The following is a 23,597-nucleotide window of genomic DNA, read 5'->3' as shown; positions in this document are numbered from 1 at the left end:
ATTTGTATTATTCTTTTGGTCCTTCCGAGCGAGGGTGAATTTGTAATAAGTGTGGGTGCATATGTGCTTGTCTTCCAACCCCCACTTCTTTCTCCCTTTTACTTACCTGCTTTGATGGTAGATTAGGGCATATTTAAATTAGCATACCTTATGCTATGCATGTGTGCATTCATACATATGTCTTGCATGCACCGAGCTCGACGCATCATTCTAACTGCATTTGTATTTCAATTCCAAATTGAATACGTGATTAGTTGTAGCATTTCACATGTCATTATAGATTAGCTGAGCCTATCTTAGTCGCATTTTGCATGTGTTGCATTAGCCATCTTAACATGAACTAGGATCATGCATATGATTACTAACTAGTTTTTGTTTTGGCTCGGAGTACTTGGTAAGCATTCATGCTTTAGCATACCGCATGCGTGTGAGTGTTGCCATACCAACATGATTACCATGAGGCTAGCTGCTTATGTGATATAACTGCTTGAATTCCTGTAGATGGAGGTTGAATTACCTAAATTAGAATAATGCATTAAAACTGTGAGTTTTAAGCCCACTCGATAGTGGCAAAACCATTTTTTCTAAAAGTCCACTTAAGGGTGGCAAAACCTGCATTTTAGCCTACTTGCGAGTAGCAAACCATTTTCAAAACAAACATGCTATGTTTTGTTCCAATTTAGGCAATTTGGTCTATACTTGTTTGTTGTGCGCATAACATAGTAATTCTAGGCTAATAACCGGAATAAGAACACATAACGTTTTCAAAACTGGATATCATGGTTAGTAGAGGCCGATCTTCGGATCGGGCGAGAGGGGGTGCTCATAGCTGACCTTCCCTAATCGTACCCAAGCTCCCGAGCCGAGGCAACTTTGGTGATGACGGACACGTGGCCTTTGGCACCGAGTCAGGGTTTCCTAAATTCTCCCAAAATAAAATATTTAGGTGGCGACTCTGTATCTGGCACAGCAGTCTATGTTTGGCACTTCTTTTCAAAATCTGTTTCTCAAAACGATTTGCCGGATTTGGGCTCTTTGGTTCAGATTAAGGACCGTGACACAAATTGAGTCCGAACTGTAGCGAGGCCCGCGGGCGCGTCTACACCTACTCCCCTGCAATTCTGAAAATCAAAGGAAACTGATCCGTCAACAAAGCCTCACCACACCACCTATCCTTCCAGAAACACACTCTCCCCCATCACGTACCCGGAACCTCACCCTCCCCTAGAAAAAAAAAATCAAATATATTTTTGTATGTCGATGATGCTTTGATCTTTTGTGGGGCGGTGACAAAGCAGGTGGGTTATTTGAGATGTGTCCTGTTATGTTTTGACGTAGTTTCAGGCCTTCAGGTGAATTTGAGGAAGTCGGAGATGATCCTAGTGGGAACTGTGGACAGGTTATCAGTTTTAACGGCGGTGTTGGGTTGTAAGGAATCAGCTTTGCCAGCTACTTATCTTTGAGGGCAACGTTTAAGGCCAAAGGGGTATGGGATAGAGTGTTAGAGCGGATTCAACGCCAGCTGGCAAGTTGGAAACGACAATATCTTTCAAAATGAGGTAGGTTGACTTTGATTAAAAGTGTGCTGAGTAGCATTCCGACGTACTTTATGTCCATGCATGTTATTCCGGTGTCGGTGGCGCGGCGGATAGAGATGCTCCAGCGAGATTTTTTGTGGGGTACTGGGGGAGATGCTTTCCATTATCATTTGGTAGATTGGGAGCAGATTTTCTAACTAAAAGAGGGAGGAGGATTGGGGGTTCGAAGTCGGTTATGTTCAACAAAGCTTTGTTGGGTAAGTGGTTATGGCGTTTTGCCTTGGAGCCGAACCGGGTATGGAGACGGGTGGTGGCTGGTATGTATGGTTTGAGTGGGGGGGAATGGGGGTCAAGGAAGGTGGTTGGTTCTTATGGGTGTTGTTTAAAGAAAGGTATTGGTTTGCATCAAGTGATTTTAGTTCATATATTTGAATTTTTTTTTCTCCTAAGACAACATTTAAAGAAATATATTGGAAAAAACTTTTTAGATCGCTTCGGATCACTAAATTTACCATTTTGAAACGTAATTCGCTAGGATATTAGTGTTTTTGATAATTGGAGAAAATTCTTTGTTTTGTTCATTTATATGAATGTGACTATTAAGAGATGAAGGAGTACAAAGAAAGGAAAAGACATCCTCCCAAATGCCTCATGGAAAGTTTAGCGAGGGAAAAAAAAAAAAAAAAACTAAACAGGGACATTAAAGGTTATATATTCTATCTAAACCAACTAGGGCTAGCCCAGTTAGCCAAAAAACCCTTGCACCTTACTAGGAGGTTAAGGGTTTGAGTTTTGTCATAGGCACAACTTCCCCCTCTCCCGGCTACAGCCTCTGATGTACCAAAAAAATGGTTCTACCTAGGGTCTAATCATAACCTTTTTGTGGCATTTGGGTTGGTTGCTGAGCTACTACTAACAGATCAGTCTTGCCAATGAAGCTCCTGTGTATTGGGTTGAACTCAGAAGATCAACCTTGTCATCACTACATTCCACTCACAAGTTCTTTATTTTTTCATGGTTCACCTAGTGCCAAAAGCCTTCTCAGGGACAAACATGTTTGATCTTGATCCAAATTGTCCTACTTAACTAGTCCAGTTCCCTGAACACTAGTAGCTGGGTAATCCAGTAAGAATTACCAAAATTTCAAAAAGAAAAAAAAATAAAGTGTTTATAAAACTTCAACCATTTTGAGTTTCTTTAAAATTTGAAATGCTATTTTGTGATTGGTATTTAGGTAAGCACTCGTTGTTTTAGCTGTAGTTGAGTATTCTGTCACTCAATTCTTGTCCACGACTCCTTTTTGTTCTTTTATGCCAGATTTGAGCATCCTCTTCTAACGGATGGAAGAGACAAATGCGAGTGGGTGCTTCCAATAACTGTACATGCACCACCTCTAGGCATTCCACCAGTTCATACACGAAATGAGAAGCCTGTGTCTTTGGAACCCTTGTGGGTTCGTAATTGAAGGTAAGGTGAAAGTCTAACCAAATTTAAGTGATACTATTCTGTCTGTATGTTGTAACTTATAGGATGTAAGGAAGACACAAGTTTCTCTCTCTCTCTCTCTCTCTCTCTCTCTCTCTCTCTCTCACACACACACACACACACACACACAATGAACTCATAAATTTTGCAAAAGAAGATGCCAATATAAAATTATTTAGATTTTGGATATGCCAAAATAAGAATATTATAGATTTTGGAGACCAAATTGCTATTTTATTTTGTAAATAGTAAAAATTGTATGGGGCTAAGGAAATTTTTATGAAGTTTAGGAGGGTTGTTCTAAAATTACCTTGATTTTGGAGGGGCCAAAGTAAAAATTATATAGATTTTGGCAAAATTATATGTAGCCTGGTGAGATTTTTATTCAGTTTGTAGGTCCTTGCCTGATACAGGTCAAGGACCATTGCAATTTTGAAATGGGAAAAAAAACATGTGGCTGATAATTTGGCTTAAGTGCTGAGCTAGGATAAATAAGCCACATGGTACATTTGTATTGGTTCAAGCATCATTTATTAGTTATAAAGATAGTTTATGCCCTCATTGATTCTTGTAAATGGGTGGAGAGGGAGGTTATAGAAGATGTGGGTGCTGATTTCCGACCACACTGCCAAACAAGAACTCAGCAGGAGAGCAAAGGCAGAATAGATCACGCCCAAACAACCTGTTATAAAAAGATAAGATTTCGGCGGTGGTCCGTCCACCTAGGGGCACTCTGGTGATCAAGTCAGTACGCAGTTATCTCTTAAAGATAGCAAATAGTGCTTAACTCACGAGCCAGAATACAAAAAGCGTACTTAAACCTACGAGAGTGCCTTACTTTTATAGCTAGCACTAACCTGATCCATGTAGAAGCCTAGTTTCAATAGACTCAAGCTCAATGCCTATGCTAGACCCTCAGCTAGATAGGGATAAACTCCCTAAGAGCTTTATCTTTATCCAAACTGAGATTCTCTCCCATTCTAGGACTATTGTCCCTCATCCGATCATCTTGGATTCCGATATCTCCGCAGATAACCTCGGCCTAGCCGAGGTCGTCTCGGCACATGACCAAGCCACATGGCACTCCGAATGACACGTCGGCGTCACCTCAGCCACGTGCTGTCATTCACAAAACATGTCCCCACAATTGCCCCCTAGGTTCTATTACCTCGGCATCCTGAGGTGATGAAACCTACATCGCTTGTCTACATAGCACCTTGGCTTACTCTAACCTTTATGGCCGATATCATTACATATCAGCTTAATATACCAAGACTCTGCAATCCACTTGATCAACGGTTAAAAACTAAGAACCAAGCTCTTCAAGTTCTCTAGCTGAGGTTCTTGCTTCATTAAATCAAGAACTCCAAGAGTTCTATCTGCGCATGAGCTGTCACGCATGGTTTTCTCAACCGTTTCTGTCACGCGTCCTTTTCCCATTGATTCGTACCTGACACGCGCCATCAAGTCGCGTCGCTTCTGCGTACGCTACCTGACAGACATGTTGTCCAAGGCATATCATTATGGTTTGCCACCTTCTCGCATTTTAACAAAACATTTCCCTCCATCTTCGTCTCTTCACTTTACGTTCTTGCCTTCTTTATGCGTTTCAAGATTTTCTTTCTCTTAACAAATCATCTACCTCTATTGCTGTTTTCATCAAGCTCTCTGCAACTGTACTCTGCTCATCTTCTCCAGCGAAGCTTTCACCTTTCTGCTCCACTTATTTCCGCCGTCTGACTCCGGCGAACCTCAACCTTGGACCTAACTGGTGAGTTCTTCGTTCTTTTTCAATTTTCAGTTTCAATCTTCCATGATTTTGAATACGTTTCCCCCCTTATCATCTATCCATTTTTTGCTATTAAATTACTTGGGTGTAAAACATGCTTATTTGCGATACTGTGTTGTTCAATCTGTCTCTAGGTTTATATATGCACACACTGTGCACATGATGTTTTAGTAATTTTTGCCACTGTTCTTTGGTTTTTGCACGTCTGCACACGCTTACACAGTGTTCTTGACTTTCTGCTTGTTTTCTTGAGTCTGAATCATTGCTCTTTTATGTTTTTCTTGCTTATTTCCAAATTCTTGCCATTGATTCTCTATTTCCGTATAGATTTAGGCTTAGGTTTTGAAATAGAAATCACATACTTAGGAAAATTGAAACAAACTCGCCTAGATCTTGAAAAACCCTTGCCCCAGTTCATGTTTAGGGTTTCAGCCAAGGTCCTTAAAACCCATATCAACCACTCTTCTCTGAAATCTTGCACCTTACTCCTTTAGCCGACATCATGGGTATGTTCAGGTAGAGGGTAGATACCCCAGAGAAACTTGAGTACTTTAGGAGAGAGTTCTCCATCCCAGCCGATGTCCATCTTAGGTTGGTTGGGGAGGAGGATTCCATCATGCCTAATGAGGACTCCATGCCTTTCTCCGTAGTTGCATTCATAGAGTGTGGACTTAGGTTCCCTCTAGACACCCTTTTCTGGCAAATCCCTCATTATTATAAGCTCAACCCAATACAACTGGCCATTAACTCCTATAGAGCCATTAATGGAGTAATTGCTCTAGCTAGCCGAGAAAACGCTAGGATAACACTAGTCGATATCTAATATTATTATACCATGTGTGGCCTGAAATCCGAAAAAGGCTACATCTATTACATCAAGCTGAGATCCACAGCCTACAAACTCATAGTCGACCTCCCAAACTCCAACAAAAGTGCTGAAGATTATTATTTTATCGTCTCGGGCAACTGGGAGTTCTCACCTGATGACGGCCTCCATCTCTATCCTTAAGCCGAACAGTGTTTAAAGAGGGTGATGGTAAGAACCAAGTGTCAACTTTTCTACTTTTAAGTCTTATCACTTTATTCCCCTTATATGTTCTAATGTCCGAATTTTGTACTTGCAACTCTCTCTCTCAGCCATCAAAAGATTTTCGCAAAACCTTCTTCCCCAGCAAAGACTTTAAAAGGCTACTGGGCTTGCCAGTTGACCATCACAAAGCCCTTCTACTACTCAACTACATTCCAACCTACAAATCCGCACTGCCCGACGTCCCCAAGAAGAGCAAGTCTCCACCTTCAGCAATAACTCCCCCTGCCATTTCATCACCACGGCCTGACCAAGCCTCAACTTCTAATCCAACGGGGTACCTATCAACATTTGCTCCATAACTGATTCTTCTTGCCCAGCGCCAACGCTGACGCCGAGCTCCAATCTCCGCTCCTACCGGCAGAACTCGTAGCCGAAAATGTCAATCCTCTGAGGCGTCGGCTAACGATCTAACAAACCCACCTACCTGTTGCACTGTCAGTAATCCGCTTCGGTACCAAGGTCACTGTTGCCTCCACCATTGGAGAAATGAGCCGCACCAAGATCATTTCGGATGACCTTTTAGCCGACATCCCGCGGGTGGTGTCAGTCAACTCCTCCAATCCTTCCCAATCACAGCCAAAACCCAAGGCCAAGAGGGTTAAAAGGGCCAAGGCCAAGCCCAGCGCCACTGAGGTGGAGTCAGAGGACACAATACCCATCTCAAAATTAGCAGAAGTAGAGAACTCGGCCGAGAAGAGGCCTGCAGAGGCCGAGGCATCCGACCAACCACAATCAAAAAAATTGAGGTCTAGTGGGTCTTCTAATCCCTCTAAATTTCAGGCCGATGCTCTCTAGAATCCGTCTGTTATGGTCAGAGACCGACCACGTGTAGCCGAGGACAGCGCACTCGACAGCCTGGAAGTCGGTGCCGCCATCTCTACTGTCGTTCTGCTCCCTACAGACATCAATCGGATGGCTGAGCTATCGGAGTATGAAAATTACGCGATGATGATGCACCATTGCGTCTTGGTAAGTCTGAATACTTACATCTTTTTATCTAACTTTTAACTTTGGTTTTCATACCTAACTAACTTCCTTTGCATTCTTGCAACCTATCTAGTAGGTTCACTCTCTTGTAGTCAAGACCAATGAGTTTAAAAAAGAACTGACCAAAAAGACCAAGGAGGCAGCCAAACTTCTTGCGCCACTTAATAAAGCCGAGGCCCGCATCCGAGGTCTTCCTGACAATGCCAAGGCTACCAAGCTGGCCTTGAAAACAGCCGAGGACCATGCTGAGGCTACGGAGAATGTCACCAACGTCACTCAAGCCGAGGCAAAAAAGGCCAAAGAGAAAGAGGCCGAAGCCCAAACTGAGCTTCAAACGGCACTGGCTACGAAGGAGGTCGAAATCAAGGCAGCCGACGAAAAGGCCTACACCGAGGGGGTGGCCGATGTACGTGACAAGTACAAAAAGTAAGTGAAGTAGGCATGCAACAAGGGTTTACACCCTTGGTTGGACGGCTGCCCTGAAGGAGTTGGCAGTCCCTGAAGGTTCACCATTGTACGATGCCAGCTAACTTGTTTTACCACTCCCCCTTACTCCAAGCCAATCCGAGGATGAGGCTGAGACAGAGGAGGATGTCAAAGCCAATAAGTCTGATGGAGTTGGTGCTATTGGGGCCAAGTCCCCAACTCTAAATAAGCAAGTCCTAGACTTGACTCAGGATGAGGAGGACGAGGTCTCAAAAAGTGCCTCCACCAAGAAGACTACGTCCGAGGTGCATACCGCTGAGAAGAGTCTTGATCGAACTTTTCTTGAGATTAATGCCGACATCGAGGCTGACAAGACTACTGAGAAGATCTCCCAGTTGTCTTCTCAAACCGAAACCCAACCAGCCGATGATGCTGAATAGTCTACTTAGAAGCTTTTCTTTATTTCTACTTTGTAATAGTTGTCGATGTAGTCTTTGCAACAATGTTTTAATTTCAGTCTGGCCGATGTGCCTTTTTGTACTCGAACAAGTTTACCTTTTGAATGCAAATTTGATTTCTCTTTCAAAGTGTTGTATGCCTTCATTTCTCTCATGTATGTTTACCACTTTCATACTTAGAATAATTTTGCCTGTCTTCAAAGTATACCTTTAACTGTATAATCTCCTCGGAGTAACGTACCTCGGATATATCTTCTTATTGTCTATCTTGGCCTTGGCTTAACACTTAAAAATATTTTGCAAGTGTTGTTTCTTTACACTTGCCACTTCACTCTCACTTATTGTCTTTTATCAAGACTTCTGTCTTCTACCCTTTCCAAGCTTGGCAACCTGGTTGGCCGTCTCGGCAATTATGTATCTCAGATACTTTTTTCAATAAAACCTCGGCTAACTTCAGCTTGTAAATTTTTCTAAAATTTCAACAAGTATTAAGCCCATTCTGACTTGTAAATTTTGTTTATAAAATTTCAACAAGTCCCAAGCATTTCAAATTTTTATTTAGCATTCTCCAGCTCTCTGCCCCCTAATGTGAACCTAACTTTCACTTATGTTCACATTAAACATGTATAATCTTTCGCCGAAGTTATATTCAAACAAAGATTAACCGAGGTTCTCAACCTTGGTTTCTCTGTTAATCTAACTGGAATGTACTTAGTTTCATTCCAAGTTTAATTCTGTCGACGTAGGAAGTCTAGGTTTTTTTTCAACTTAATTCAACTCTATCATATGGAAGTATAATTCTACTCTGCCATATGACAAGTCCAAATCATGTTTCAATCAGAAATATCGCCAACTTAGTTCAACTCTATTATATGCAAGTATAATTCAACTCTGCTATATAATAAATCTAAGTTATTCGTCATGTTTCAATCAGAAACATCGTCAACTTAGTTCAACTCTATTATATGCAAGTATAATTCAACTCTGCCATATAATAAGTCTAAGTTATTTGTCATGTTTCAATCGGAAGCATCGCCAACTTAGTTTAACTCTATTATATGCAAGTATAATTCAACTCTGCGATATAATAAGTCTAAGTTATTCATCATGTTTCAATCGAAAACATCGCCAAAGGACTGGTTAGTCCTAATACACAAGTTCCAAAATAAAAATCAAACTAGAATTTTATTATTACTTCGACTAATGACATAAACTTTAAAAACCAAAAATCTAATGATAGAAAAAACTTCAAGTTGCAAGTATTCCAGGGTCTTGGCAACTCTTTGCCATCACTATCCTCAAGCCGATATGCCTCATTACTGGCAACCGAGATGATTCTATAAGGTCCCTCTCAATTTGGGCCTAGCTTTCCCTCTCTAGGATCCTTCTTGTTGCCGACCACTTTCCTCAGCACAAGGTCCCCAATTTTGAACTCTCTTAGGTTAAACTTCTTATTGTAAGCCCTAGCAAGTTGTTGCTGGTATGCCTCCAGCCGAATTGCTGCTCTTTCTCTTTTCTCCTTCAGAAGGTCTAGATATCGAGCCATGAATGCCTCATTAGTCCCATTCTCTACTCTTTGGGTTCTAATTCCTGGGATGCCGACTTCTAGGGGGATGAGTGCTTCAGTGCCATAAGCTATGGCAAATGGGGATTCCCCAATTGATCTTCTCGGCGTAGTCCGATATGCTCAGAGTATATTGAGCAACTCTTCTACCCACTTTCCCTTTGTTGCTTTCAGCCTCTTCTTGATCCCATCCAAGATCATTTTATTGGATGCTTCTGCTTGACCATTACTCTAAGAGAAGCTTGGAGTAGAGTAATAATTCTTGACTTTGTACTTTGCACAGAAGCTTTTGATTAGCTTGCTGTCAAACTGCATACCATTGTCTGCTATTATTGTCCTTGGGATCCCAAACCTGGTGATAGTGTTCTTCCATATGAAGTTCTTCACAATAATATACCAAATCTTCACAAGGGTTTAACTTCTACTCACTTTGTGAAATAGTCAGTTGCTACCAGCAGGAACTTCCTTTGCCTAGTTGCTTGGGGCAGCTGTCCAACAAGATCCATGCCCCAATAGGCAAATGGCCAAGGGCTGGATACTGAGTTCAAATCAGCTGCTGCTTGATATATCAAAGGTGCAAACCTTTGACACTTCTCACACTTCCTGACATAGGCTTCAATATCCTTCTGCATGTGGGGCCACCAGTACCCCTGAGTAATGACCCTATGAGCAAGCGATCTGCCCCCAGCATGGCTTCTACATACTCCTTCATGTATCTCATACAAGAAGTCTTCAACTTAGGAGGGATGCACACATCTCAAAAAGGGACTAGTAAAGGACCTTCTGTAGAGATGTCCTTCTGCTGTCAGGCTAAACCTAGCCGACTTCAGTCTGGCTTTGTGTGCTTCTTTGCGATCATCTGGCAGCTTCCTGTAGACACCCCATTTTTGACCGACCTTAAGACTCAGACGTCACCAATTGAGTGCTTGGTGATGTTGCATATCGCGCTCGTTCAGAAGTCTCAGAGTCGCGGCCGTGAGCCCTGCCTCCTGACTCCCGAACCTTCTTTTGTACCTTGCCTCGGTTCGCGAACCAGACTCGGTTTTCTCTGTTTCTTTTCCTGAGGGAAGGGAGAGGTCCCGTAGACCATCTCTCAGTGGTCGTGGGCTACATTTCGTGGTCGTAGGCCATTTTGCCCGTTTCGGAGCTCGGTTCCCGGTTTTCGGAGCCGTCAGGCCGTGTGTCTCGGTTCGGGACTGCTTAACCACCTCCGTTTGTCCCAGTTTTTGGCACATATCTTTTTTGCTCCCTTTTGAGGGACACTGTGGTCCGAGAGACCAACTTCGTGGTCGGACACCACTTCCGGTGCCTAACAGCCCACTTTCGGGGCCCCGAACTGCGTGTTTCGGCTCCCGAACCTTCATTCTGCATTTTTGGGCTTTGACCCAAACTTGACATAGTCATATTTTGAGCTCCTTTTCATGTTTGATTAAGGACCTCTTGATGTTTGACATCTCCATCTATCACTTGCTTCTTTACCCCTCCTTTTTTTCCCTTTTCTTGCACGATAGTTTAGGCCTACGTGTATTTATTTTCGTGGCTTGATGTAAACTACAAAGTTCCTTGTTTTGAACCCCTTTTCAACTTTGTTGAAGGGCTCTTGGCCATTTGGGAGCCGCAGCTACCACCTCCCCCTTTGTCTCACCCTTTTGGCCTTTTTGGGGGGAATTTTGAATCCGAATTTCCCCCCCTTTTTTCCCCCTCTTTTTCCACCCCTTTTGCCTATATATACAGCACCCCAGGTCTGTATTAAGGGTTAGAAAAAAACTATTTGGAGCTCCTATGTTGTATCTCTATCTCTCTATAATTCTATGCTTCAAAATCCTTAAGTTCCTACACCCATTTCTTCACCACCACCAAGCACCACCACCACTACTCCATTCCAGCAGATAGGAGTGGATTTCCAGCAGCTAAGAGGCAACATTTTTCAGTCCTAGAGGCAGCAAAGGTTGGGTCTTCAAGGGTGAGCACTCTTCTCCCTCTTTCTAGCTCATTTTTGCCTCATTTTTTTAGCCTCTTTGCTTACTGTTTTGAGCTCCGACCAAAACATAAAATGCCATTTTTTTTGAGCTATATTCCATGTTTCATTAAGGGCTTATTACAGTTTGAAGCTTATTTTTGGCACTTTCTTCATTACCCCTTTGTATGCCATTATTTTGCATGATTCTTTTAGCCTATGTGTGATCTGTTTTCGAGCATGATATAAACTGTGGTTAGGCTTATTTTGAGCCCTTCTTCAACATTGAAGAAGGGCTCATCCTTGTTTGGGACCTCCATGTATCACTTACCATTATACCCCTCTTTGGTCCTCGTTTTTGCATGTTTTTTTAGTTTATCTTGCTTCTGTTTTTCGGACATGATCAGAACTGAAAGTGGCCATAGTTTGACCCCCTTGTCATGTTTCATTAAGGGTCCTTGGCTGTTTGATGAATATTTTGCATACTTCATGTTATACCCCTTTGTTGGCCTATATCTTGCGTTGCATTTTGGGCATGTTTGTATATTGATTTGGGGCTTGCAATCTACTGTAAATGTTGATATTTTTAGCCCCTTTTCAGTGTTGTAGAAGAGTATTTTTTTGTTTGGGCTTTGCATCTACCACTTGCTTCTTTGTCCATTTTTCGGTCCAATTCTTGCATAAGAGCTTAGCCATACCTATATTTGTTTTTGGGCTTTTTATAGTTCTGTAAAACATCATATTTTTGTCCCCTCTTCAATATTGTAGAAGGCCCCTAACCTGTTTGGGGTCAGCAGCTGTGAGTTGCTTCTTTGTCTCATATTTAGGGCCATTTTTGCATGCTAGTTTTGCCCTATTTATGTTTGTTGTTTGGCCATGCTTTGAACTGTAAAAATGCTTATCTTGGGGCTGCCTTTCTTCTGTCTTTTCATTCCATGTACCAATTATGCATGCTTTGTATAGCTGTAGTTCATTCTATGTGCCTAATTTTGCATTTCGGGAGAGATTCCATGCATCGGGTGCACTTTCGCCTCATTTCGGGGTTGTTTTCCCCCACATTTCAGTGCTGAAATTCCATTAGCATGTTTGCATATCATTTTCCATGCCATTGCATTGCGTATGCCATTGCCTCGGTTTGCGTGCCCGTGTGCACGCATTTCGAGGCACCTTATTTTCATCCATCGGCCTCTTATGTGAGTGTGGCTGAGGCTCTCTCATGTTAGTGTAAGTCCATGTTGCATTCTATATGCCATTTTAGCCATATTGCATTGCGTATGCCATTGCCTCGGTTTGCGTGCCCGTGTGCACGCATTTTGAGGCACTTCATTTTCATCCATCGGCCTCTTATGTGAGCGTGGCTGAGGCTCTCTCATGTTAGTATAAGTCCATGTTGCATTCTATATGTCATTTTAGCCATATTGCATTGCATATGCCATTGCCTCGGTTTGCGTGCCCGTGTGCACGCATTTCGAGGCACTTCATTTTCATCCATCGGCCTCTTATGTGAGTGTGGCTAAGGCTCTCTCATGTTAGTGTAAGCCCATATCATATTTCCATGTCATTTGCATTGCGTATGTCATTTTTTCGGTTTGCGTGCCCGTGTGCACGCATTTCGAGGCATCTCATTTTCACAGCATAGTGCATACTAGGTTGTATCTTAGATCGCATTCATGCATTTCCTCAATTTGCGTACCCGTGTGCACGCATTTCGAGGCATCTCATTTTCATAGCATTGTGCATGCTAGGCTGTATCTTAGTTGCATTCATGCATGTCATGCATATTGCATTGTGTTCGGAATAGGAGTTAGCCCGGGCGCGGGAAACGAGGTGCGTTTCGTACTTCGAGTGACGGAACGCGTCTCAATTCCCCAATCACCGACACTCCGGATCATCCATGATGGAGTTAGGTTTTGTTGTGTTTTCATGTACATTCATTCTACATTGAATTGCGCAATTCGGCTCATCGGCCATCATGCATCGATATGTGTGATTGGTGGCACGAGGATCGAGGCATGCATATATTTGTGAAATACATTGCTATGCCCCTTTCCTGCTCTCTGTTGCAGCAAAAATCAAGAATCAGCAACTTTTCGGAGTTTGGCGCGCATTTCAAGAAAAAGTGCAAACAGAGGCTAATCGGGGCATCGCCATGGATTTCCGCGCAAAGGCAACCCGCACATGCATCATTCATCACCCGGAGAAGAGTCAAGGCAGTCCCTGGCTTGCATGCCAGTTTATTTATTTATTTTTTTAGTTAATTCGTTAATTAATTAGAAATTTGTACATTATTTGGATTGTATTATTTGGACTGTACTATTCTTTTATTCGGGACCGTATATTTATTCGGACCCTCCGAGCGAGGGCAAAACTGTAATAAGTGTGCGTGAGTGTGATGTATGTCTTCTAACCCCACGTCTTTCTTCCCTTTTATTTATCCGCTTATGATGGTTAGATTAGGGCATGTTTCAATTAGCATACAGTATGACAGCATGTTTGCATTCATTCATCTGTATTGCATGCACCGGGCTCGGCGCATCATACTAACTGCATTGTATTTTCAATTCCAAGTTGAATATATGTTAGCTGTAGCATTCCATATGCCATGTTTAGAATAGCCGAGCCTACTATAGTTGCATTTTGCATGTGTTGCATTAGGCATTTCTGTATGTTTAGGACCATGCATGATTTCTAACATAGTTTCTGTTTTGGCTTGGAGTACTCGGTAAGTTTTATGCTTTAGCATCCTTGCATGCGTGTGAGTGACTGCCATGAATAGCATGCTTACCATGAGTCTATTTGCTTATGTGATATAACTGCCTGAATGCCTGTGGGTGAAGGTTGGGTTATTTGGATTGGAACAAATCATCAAATGTGTGTTTTAAGCCCACTAGATAGTGGCAAAAATCATGTTTTCTAAGCCCACCTGAGGGTGGCAAATCCACGTCTCAGCCTACTTGCGAGTAGCACCATCAAACCATTTTCAAACAAACAAACATGAAATGTTTTGTTCCAATTCAGGCGATCCAGTCTATACTTGTATGCTGTGCGCATCACATAGTAATCTAGGCTAATAACCGGAATAAGAACACACAATGTTTTCAAAAATAGATATCATGGTTAGTAGAGGCCGATCTTTGATCGGGCGAGCGGGGGTGCTCACGAAGTGACCTTCCCCAATCGTACCCAAGTTCCCGAGCCGAGGCAACTTTGGTGATGACGGACACGTGGCCTTTGGCACTGAGTCAGGGTTTCTTAAATTCCCCCATAAAAAATATTTAGGTGGCGACTCTGTATCTCGCAAAGCAGTCCATGTTTGGCACTTCTTTTCAAAAATCTGTTTCTCAAAACGATTTGTCGGATTTGGACTCTTTGGTTCAGAATAAGAACCGTGACAAATTGAGAGTCCTGAGCTGTAGTGACCCCAAATGAACGGAACGGGAGCTCGTTCCTCCCGGGAGTGTTCGGGGACGTCTACACTTCCCATCTCTAAGGAACATTACTATTGCATCCATCTAACTTGGGCCCATCTCTACACATATTGCTTCGTACTCTATGATTAGTGGTTCCACACTTGGGCCAGACAAATAATCAACCATTATTGTCCTTGCCTCTCCTGATTTCATTACACTAGCCAGGTTAGCCAAGGCATCAGCATGGTTGTTGTCATCTCGGCTAACCTACTGTAGTCGACAGTCCTGAAATAAGGCTAGCAGTCTAACAACCTCTTTTATATGGGCTACCATTCTTTCATCTCGGGCTGCATACTTACATGTTGCCTGGTTAACAATAAACTGGGAGTCACAGAAGACTACCACCTCATCGGCTTCCATTTCTACTGTCAACTTCAATCCTGCGATCAGTACTTCATATTCTGCTTCATTATTTGAGGCCTTAAACCCCAATCGAATAGATTGTTCAAACATCTGCCCATCTAGCGATACTAGCACTACTCTTGCCTCCGCTCCTTGACGGTTCGAACTCCCATCTACAAACAAGCGGAAGGAATCGCCAATATAAATATCACAGGGCTTGAGTTCCTCTTCTTTCTTCCTCTCTACTATGGGGTTTTTCATTCCTAACTATGTCTTTTCTTGCTCCCTTGGACATTCTAAACCGCGACTCACTAGAGCCCGACGTGAAATGGCTCTAGGTGTGAACTCGGCCACAAAGTCGGCCAAAACCTAGCCTTTGATTGTCGTTCTAGATCTGAACTCTAAATCGTACTGGCCCAACACCACTGCCCATCTAGCTACCCTGCCTGTCAGATCTCCTTGTTGTAACAAGGACTTGAAGGGGTGCTCAGTTAATACCACGATCTTATGAGATTGGAAGTAATGATTCAACTTTTTGGAAGCCATCAATAAGGCAAGTGTCAATTTCTCCAGGGGTAAGTACCTGGTCTCTGCGCTCGCTAGGGTTTTACTCACATAGTAAACTGCCATTTGTTCCCCTTTCTCTTCTCTAATTACAACTGCACTCACTACATGCTCCGAAACTGCCAAGTATAAGAAAAGTTCCTCTCCAGGTACAGGATTTGAGAGAACCGGAGCAGTGGTCAGGTATTTTTTCAAGTCGGCCAAGGTGACTTCGCACTCTTCTGTCAACAAAAAATCTGTGGCCTTCTTTACTAAACTGAAAAATGGTTTGCATTTGTCTAAACTTCTGCTTATAAACCTATTCAGGGCTATGGCCCTTCCAGTCAACATCTGTACTTGTTTTTCCAATGTTGGGCTTTTCAAGTCTAGGATGGCCTTGATTTGATCTGGGTCGCCTCAATGCCCCTTCTGGTAACCAAGTATCCTAAGAACTTACCCGACCCAACTCTAAATGCACATTTAGAAGCATTGAGTTAGAGCCGATATATTCTAAAGATGTCGAAAACTACCTTTAGGTCGGCCAAGTGATTCTTAGGTTCTTTGGTCTTCACGACCATGTCATCAATATATACCTCCACTGTTTTTCCATTTAGATGTTTGAACATCTTGGTCACTGACCTCTGGTAGGTTGCTCCTGCATTTTTCAACCCAAAAGGCATCACTCTGTAGCAATACAGCCCTTTTGGGGTGATAAATGCAGTCTTCTCCTCATCAGGGGGTACATTGTTATCTGATGGTACCCCCTGCATGTGTCTAGGAAGCTCATCCTTCCATGCTCTGAAGTGGCATCCACCAATTAATCGATTTTGGGAAGTGAAAAACTGTCTTTGGGACAAGCTTTATTTAGGCTAGTGAAGTCTACGCAGACCCTCCACTTCTTATTCTTCTTCTTCACAACAACCGTGTTTGACAATCAAGTTGGGTAGTTTACCTCTCGAATGGCTCTGGCCTCCAGTAGTTTATCCACCTCATCTTCTACTGCCTCAACATGCATCAATGTTGTCCTTCTTGCTCGTTGGATGACAGGTTTAGCCGACTTGTCCACATTCAGTCTATGGTAAGTGACCTCGGGGTCAATGCCAGGCATCTCGTATGGCATCCAAGAAAACTCCTCAATGTTGCCTCGTAAGAATGCTTCTAACTCCCTTTCCTCCTCCTCGACCAAACCTGAGCCAAGAAGGAAGAATTGTTCTTCATCTCATTGTTGGAACAAGATCTTATTTAAGGCTTCCTCGCTTTTGTTGACCGGTTCTTTGCCGACGTCACCCAGGGCCTCCATGTCCTCGTCCTCAATCTCTATTATTTCTGCTTCTCGTACGTTGCAGGTGGATTTCATTGCTGCCATGAAGCAATTCTTTGCCTGCACCTGATCCCTTCTGATCTCCTCAATTCTATGCTCTGTTGGGAACCACAATAGCTGGTGCAGTGTTAAGGGAACAGCCCTCATTGCGTGCAACCATGGCCTCCCCAAGATAACATTGTACGGGGAGGGGGTGTCAATTACTATGAACTTTATACTTAAGGGATATCACCAGCGCATCGTTGTGTGGATGTTGCACCATGTCTAGGTCAGCTTCAATAAAGGACACCATTGGTCCTTGGTATTCGTCTGCCCTAGGCCTCTTTTGCTGGACCTAATACACATGCTGTAAATGTTTCACCCTCTAGGTCTTCACACGTACCTCGCTCTTATTAACCTTCGAGTGGATCACATTGATCACTCGAAGTCCATTTGCTTGTAGTTGCGATGCTAATAGAGGTGGTGCTGCCGGCGCCTGGGGCAGCCTTGCTTGCTCTTCCCTTGTTCTGACCTCATCTACTATGTCCCTTAAGTGATCTTGTCTTACCAGATCTTCCAAATGTGCTTTTAAGGCTCTACAGCCCTGTGTCAGGTGTCCATCTTCATTGTGGTAAGCACAGTACTTTCCAAGGCTTCTTCCCATAAATTCGCCAGGAACCTTCTCTGGTGCTCTGTAATACGGTTGGTTCCTGATCCTCTCCAGGACTTTGTAAACCGAGATCCGGAACACAGTGGTGACTGTCTGTGCAGCTCTCAGCCCTGTTTATTGCTTGTTAAATCCAGCATTACCTCGGCTTCGCTTCGGCGAGCCGTTTCTCTACTTTTGCCTCGGTGCCTTTACTCCTAGCGTATCCTCCTCCGCTCTAGCGTATTTTTTCTATCCTTGCCATGAGCTCCTTCATACTCTTTGGTAGAGTCTTCGGCAATGACTTCCATAACATGTAATCATCCTCCAGGCCGTTCTTAAAAAACACGACCGCTAATTCCTGGTTACATCCTAGTATTCGGTTGAACACCTCGTAGTATCTTTTGGCATAAGCCCTAAGGCTTTCACCCTCGCCAATCTTCAAAGCCATCAGGGAGTCCTTTAATGGCTGCAATTTGTTTGTGACAAATCTGGCCACGAACATCTCGGCCAGGCTTTCCTAACTCTTCACAGTTCCTTTTGGCAACTTGTAAAACCAATCTGATTCGATTTCCTTAAAGGATGAGGGGAATACCTTGCACAGCAAAGTTTCATTCCTGGTGTACAACACCATTGAATTCAGGTACAAGCTGACGTGAAAGTTAAGGTCGGACTTACCATCATGTATCTGGAGCTTTGGAGTACGAAACCTTTTTGGGGCCTCGAACCTATCCAACTCTACTGAGGACGATGTCTTCGGTTTCATGGGAGATATGACCTCGACATTTTGCCTCTTCCTCTGGAGGTAGTCCCTCAGATCCTCCTTAGTCCGACCAGGAGCTCGACTATCAACGAACTTCAACCTCTTTGGTGCACTGCTCCCAGTTCTCCCTTCATCCATCATTCCAAAACAAAGTTCTTTCCCTTGAACATGCCAATGTTCCTTGACATAAGCTTCTTTGGCACGAGCTATCTTCTAAGACTCTCCTCTCCTCGACTCTCCTCTCCCGACCTCCCGTGAAGGCCGATGCAACTGCTCTTTTGCCCCGTTATGCTGAGGGATTGCAAGGATTGCTTTCTACCCATCTTTCTGGGCATTGTTCTTGGTCGCTAGAATCGGTGTGTCTTCCAATGGATACGGTGGCTGCATGAAGTTATTCTGCATCATGAAGTTGATAACCGATTGTAGGTCTACCAATTTGTTTGTCATTCCCTTCGTCTCGTCGTCCCTCCTCAGGCATCTATCTTTCCATACTTGGAGGTCGCTTTCGTTGTAATACCCGCCTTGACATGCTTTCTTCGGTGCGTCTCCCTCCTAGCCGACGTCCTTTTCTCCGATATTCTTATCCCGAGGTTCTTCATTACAGTTGTCTTCCTCAACGTTAGGATCGGTGTTTTTACTGCTTCCACTAGGTATGTCGCCTCGAATCTTTTCTTTCTGTCCGTCGTTGGCCATCTATTCTCCTTACTTTCCCACAGACAGCGCCAAATTGTGGGTGCTGATTTCCGACCACATTGCCAAATAGGAACTCAACAGGAGAGCACATGCAGAATAAATCACGCCCGAACTACCTATTACAAAAAGATAAGATTTCGGCGGTGGTTCGTCTACCCGGGGACACTCCGACAGTCAAGTCAATACTTAGTTATCTCTGAAAGATAGCAAACAATGCTTAACTCACTAGCCAGAATACAAAAAGCATACCTTAGACGCACGAGGGTGCCTTACTTTTATAGCCAACACTAACCTGATCCCTATAGAAGCCTAGCTTCAATGGACTCAGGCTCAATGCCTATCCTGGACCCTCAGCTAGATAGGGATAAACTCCTTAAGAGCTTTATCTTTATCCAAACTGAGATCCTCCCCTATTCTAGGACTCTTGTCCCCTATCCGATCATCTCGAATTTCGATATCTACGCAGATAACCTCGGCCTAACCAAGGTCATCTCGGCACATAACCAAGCCACAAGCCACGTAGCACTCCGGATGACACGTCGGCGTCACCTTGGCCACGTGCTGTCATTCACAAAACATGTTCCCACTGAAGATATATGTAGAGGAAAAGGGGTAGAGGAGAGTTGTTGTCTAGTATGTCATCTCTTTTCCATTAATGAATACGATAGCTGAGATTACGATGCTCTGTTCTTTTTCTTTGTAAAAATTGGTCCTTTCTGCAAACTCAATTCATTGAAACAGAAACCACTAGTTGAAATTCAGAAGTTGCTTAAAATCTCATAACTTTAGGAATTGCAATCATTTGTCTTGTTTCTTCAATGTGAAAAATTGTGATCTTTTTAGTTAGAACTGTACCCTGGAAACATATGGGAGTGTGGATAATGATTTATTTTTTAAAAAAAAATTCTGGTTATAATTACAGATTTGTTGATGAAAGCCTAATACAAAGTTGTGAAATTGCATTATCTGAAGATATCCTTTTGGTTGCACGCTACAACCGGAAGTGCAAGCTCCTAAATTGCTGATTTACCATGGATGCACCTCTAATTTCAGCGGGTAAACTTTGTTATTTCCTATTGAGATTTGTTATTCAAATGCAAATCGCCAAATCACAATGCTTACAAGAGATGATGATGGAAGAACATAGACACTACAACATCATGTGCTCTGTCCCATATCCTAATCTTTGTAAAAGATGCTTTCTGTGATTAGTGAGTGTTGTGCCCTACTCTGATTCTACCTTCATTTTGCTGTCCACTATATATTTTTTTGGCCTCAATTGATGTGTTTTCCTTTACATTCTAGGAACTGTCTGAAAGTGTTTCCATTTTGTATCTGCAAAGGATTTTCTTTGGTACGAAAATGAAGCAATGATTTTTATTAGGAGAAATTGGCAAAAGTGTTCAACTTGGATTAGGCCAATCTAAGCCGAACGCACTTGTTGGTTCTAAATTGGATTTTGGCATGTGAAATTATTTTTCATGGTATTCTCCTTTCAAGTCCTACAATAAGATACTGTTTACAGTCAGGAGTGTTGCATTTATGGAATAATATCACTAGTGATCGATTCCTCTATTGCTAGACAAAAATAAGTTTGTGGAGAGGGTGTAAACATGGAATCAATCACATAAGAAGTAAACACTTTAATCACTAAGCCATCAATAAAATTGTTGATAATATGATAAGTACATATACTATATATTCAATATTATCTTAATTATTTTTATTAAATCAATGGGTAAAAAATGTAAAATAAATTTTAAGAAATATAAGGCAATTTTATTTCCACACATTAATTCCCCTCAGTATACACACTTAATGAACACTTTCTCAATATACACATTATAAAAATATAAATTCTCAGTACACATCTTTTTATTTCAATATTACCCTCATTTTCAATTTTTAAACCCTAAGGCTATGTTTGGTTTCAATTTTTGAATCAATTTTTTGAAATTTTTATGAGAAAAATATAAATTAATTTGACAAAAATAAATACCAATTTTTATTTTATTTTTTAATTTTTAATTTTTTTTGCCCCTAAAAAGATGAAACCATATTGAAATAAAATATTTTCATTTTATTTGTTTAATTTTGAAAACATATTCTAAAACTATACCAAATAGAGTCTAATATTTTTTATTTTATTTTTCTTCGTGCATCTATTCATCTTTTACTACCGTTGCCGCCACTTTCAACCATCCATTGCCACAACCACCGCCATTTCTAGCTCATCCCCCTTCATCCTAAACATCCATAGTCAACAATGAGTAATTCGTGGTGACAGACTTGTGGGAGTGTATGGTTCATGATGAAAAGTGATCATAGGTAGATAAGAAAAGAGGCGACGGGAGGGCATTACAGATGAGAAAGGTGGGGCTAGCGATAGAGGATGGTTGTGGCATTTTAAAAATAGGGTTTGAGTAGAAGAAGATGATGGAATTATGACATTTTTATTCTAAGACAAAATTATATTGATGAAAATTTTCATTAAGTGTATAAATTGAATGGAATTAGTGTGTGAAAATAAAATTACCCCTAAAACACTATGTCCATAAGGACAAGAACATTTAAAATTGTGCCTTTTGTTCTACCTCAAACTAGGGGTGTTTGCGGTTCAATTGTGGCTGAAAAATCTCCAATTCGCGCATCCGTCCACCTGATTGGTGGGTTAGAAAAAATCAATTCACATTCGTCCACCAGATTGACAGATGCGGATTGAGCGGATTAGCAGATGGATGCGAATCAGTTTGGCGGTTTAAACTTTTACAAATTTTGAATATAATACAACTTATTTTTTTTGGATAACAATCCAACTCAACATAACCAAAACATTATCAAGTAAATTGTCAAATACCAAAAATAATTACATATAAGAAAACCATGCATTATCAAAACTATTTCATTACTTTTTTTTATTCAAAAACTATTTAATTTGATTTTTTTTTTTTAAATGACAAAATTAAGCTTTATATTTTCCACACAAAAATACCAAATATCGACACTTGTCATTTGATAAAAGGATTTCCAAATTGAAAATACAACAGAATATCTAAACTCTTTTTAATTGAAAACATAAACAGAATATCTAAACAAATTGAAAACATAGAGTTTTACAAATTACTAGATGTGCTCGCGGTTTGGCGAATTAGTTGCGTCCAAAGAAACCTCAAATCCGCCATCCGTCCAAAACTAGGCGGATTGATAAAAATCAATTTGCAACTGTCCACTCGTCATCAAGCATCTGTCCAAAATGCTACGGATCGGTTCAGTTCGGTCGGTTTGGACAGATCGGAATATCCGCTATTCACCTATACTTCAAACCCCTATTTCTCTCTCTATCTATGTTTCCCCCAAACCTTTCTCTTTCCTCTCGCCTATTTTCTCTCTTGACTTCACCTCTACGCCTATCTGAACAGCCAAGAGTTCGACATTGTTGCAGCTAACGACGGTGGCTTCAATGACCACCACAACCACCGAAGACATTCTTCTTCACCGTCCTTTATGCCACCTTTGGCTTCACTGTTGTCATCGGCATCTCGACACCAGATCATCAGCCTTAGCTTCGCTTAGAACAGCGTCTCCAGATCTGCACTTCTACTTTGTAGATCTACATTCGAGCTTTGGCAGTATCTTCATGCTCATCTCTATCTCAGCTAATGCCATCAATCGGCTCTCCTTCGTCGGCTCATTGGCTGTATCCGCCAGCAAACTATTAATACAGTTGTCAGATGTGTTGAATATTGAGGGAAAGTGAAGAAGTCGGCAAAAAGCCGAGTGAAGCCATTGTTGGGCTTTTGGGTTGCTTGTGAGCCTCTAGATGGCATTGTCTCTCTCTCTCTCTCTCTCTCTCTCTCTCTCTCTATTTACAGTTTTTTTTTTTTACCAAACAGAGTCTAATATATATATATATATATATTTTCTTCATGCATCCATTCATCTTTTACTATTGTTGCCGCCACTTTCAACCATCCATCGCCACAACCATCGCCATTTCTAGCTCATCCCCCTTCATCCTAGACATCCACAGTCAACATTGAGTGATTCGTGGTGAGAGACTTGTGGGAGTGTATGGTTCATGATGAAAAGTGATCATAGGTAGATAAGAAAAGAGACGACGGGAGGGGATTACGGATGAGAAAGGTGGCGCTGGCGATAGAGGATAGTTGTGGCATTTTAAAAATAGGGTTTGAGTAGAAGAAGATGATGAAATTATGACATTTTTATTCTAAGACAAAATTATATTAATGAAAATTTTCAATAAGTGTATAAATTGAATGGAATTAGTGTGTGAAAATAAAATTACCCCTAAAACACTATGTCCATAAGAACAAGATTACTAAACTAACCGTACATTTAAAACCATGCCTTTTGTTCTACCTCAAACTAGGGGTGTTTGCAGTTCAGTTGTGGCCGAAAAATCTCCAATTCGCCATCCGTCCACCTGATTGGCGAGTTAGAAAAAATCAATTCACATCCGTCCACCGGATTGACAGATGCGGATTGAGCGGATTAGCGAATGGATGCGAATCGGTTTTGTCACGAC

At 42.0% G+C, this 23,597-nt stretch overlaps 1 long non-coding RNA gene across 1 annotated transcript; it reads left to right on the top strand.

The window, feature by feature from the left end:
• Positions 1-2,876: 2,876 nt before the first annotated feature.
• LOC145797138 (uncharacterized) lies at positions 2,877-20,441 on the top strand. Its single transcript, XR_014338278.1, has 2 exons — positions 2,877-3,005; positions 19,974-20,441. It is a non-coding gene; the product is annotated as an uncharacterized LOC145797138 (long non-coding RNA).
• Positions 20,442-23,597: the final 3,156 nt, after the last annotated feature.

The sequence above is a fragment of the Camellia sinensis genome, chromosome 8 (genome assembly GCF_055761805.1).
Source record: "Camellia sinensis isolate YWXY chromosome 8, ASM5576180v1, whole genome shotgun sequence".
Classification (NCBI taxonomy): domain Eukaryota; kingdom Viridiplantae; phylum Streptophyta; class Magnoliopsida; order Ericales; family Theaceae; genus Camellia; species Camellia sinensis.
This window is presented reverse-complemented; position numbering and strand designations above follow the sequence as displayed.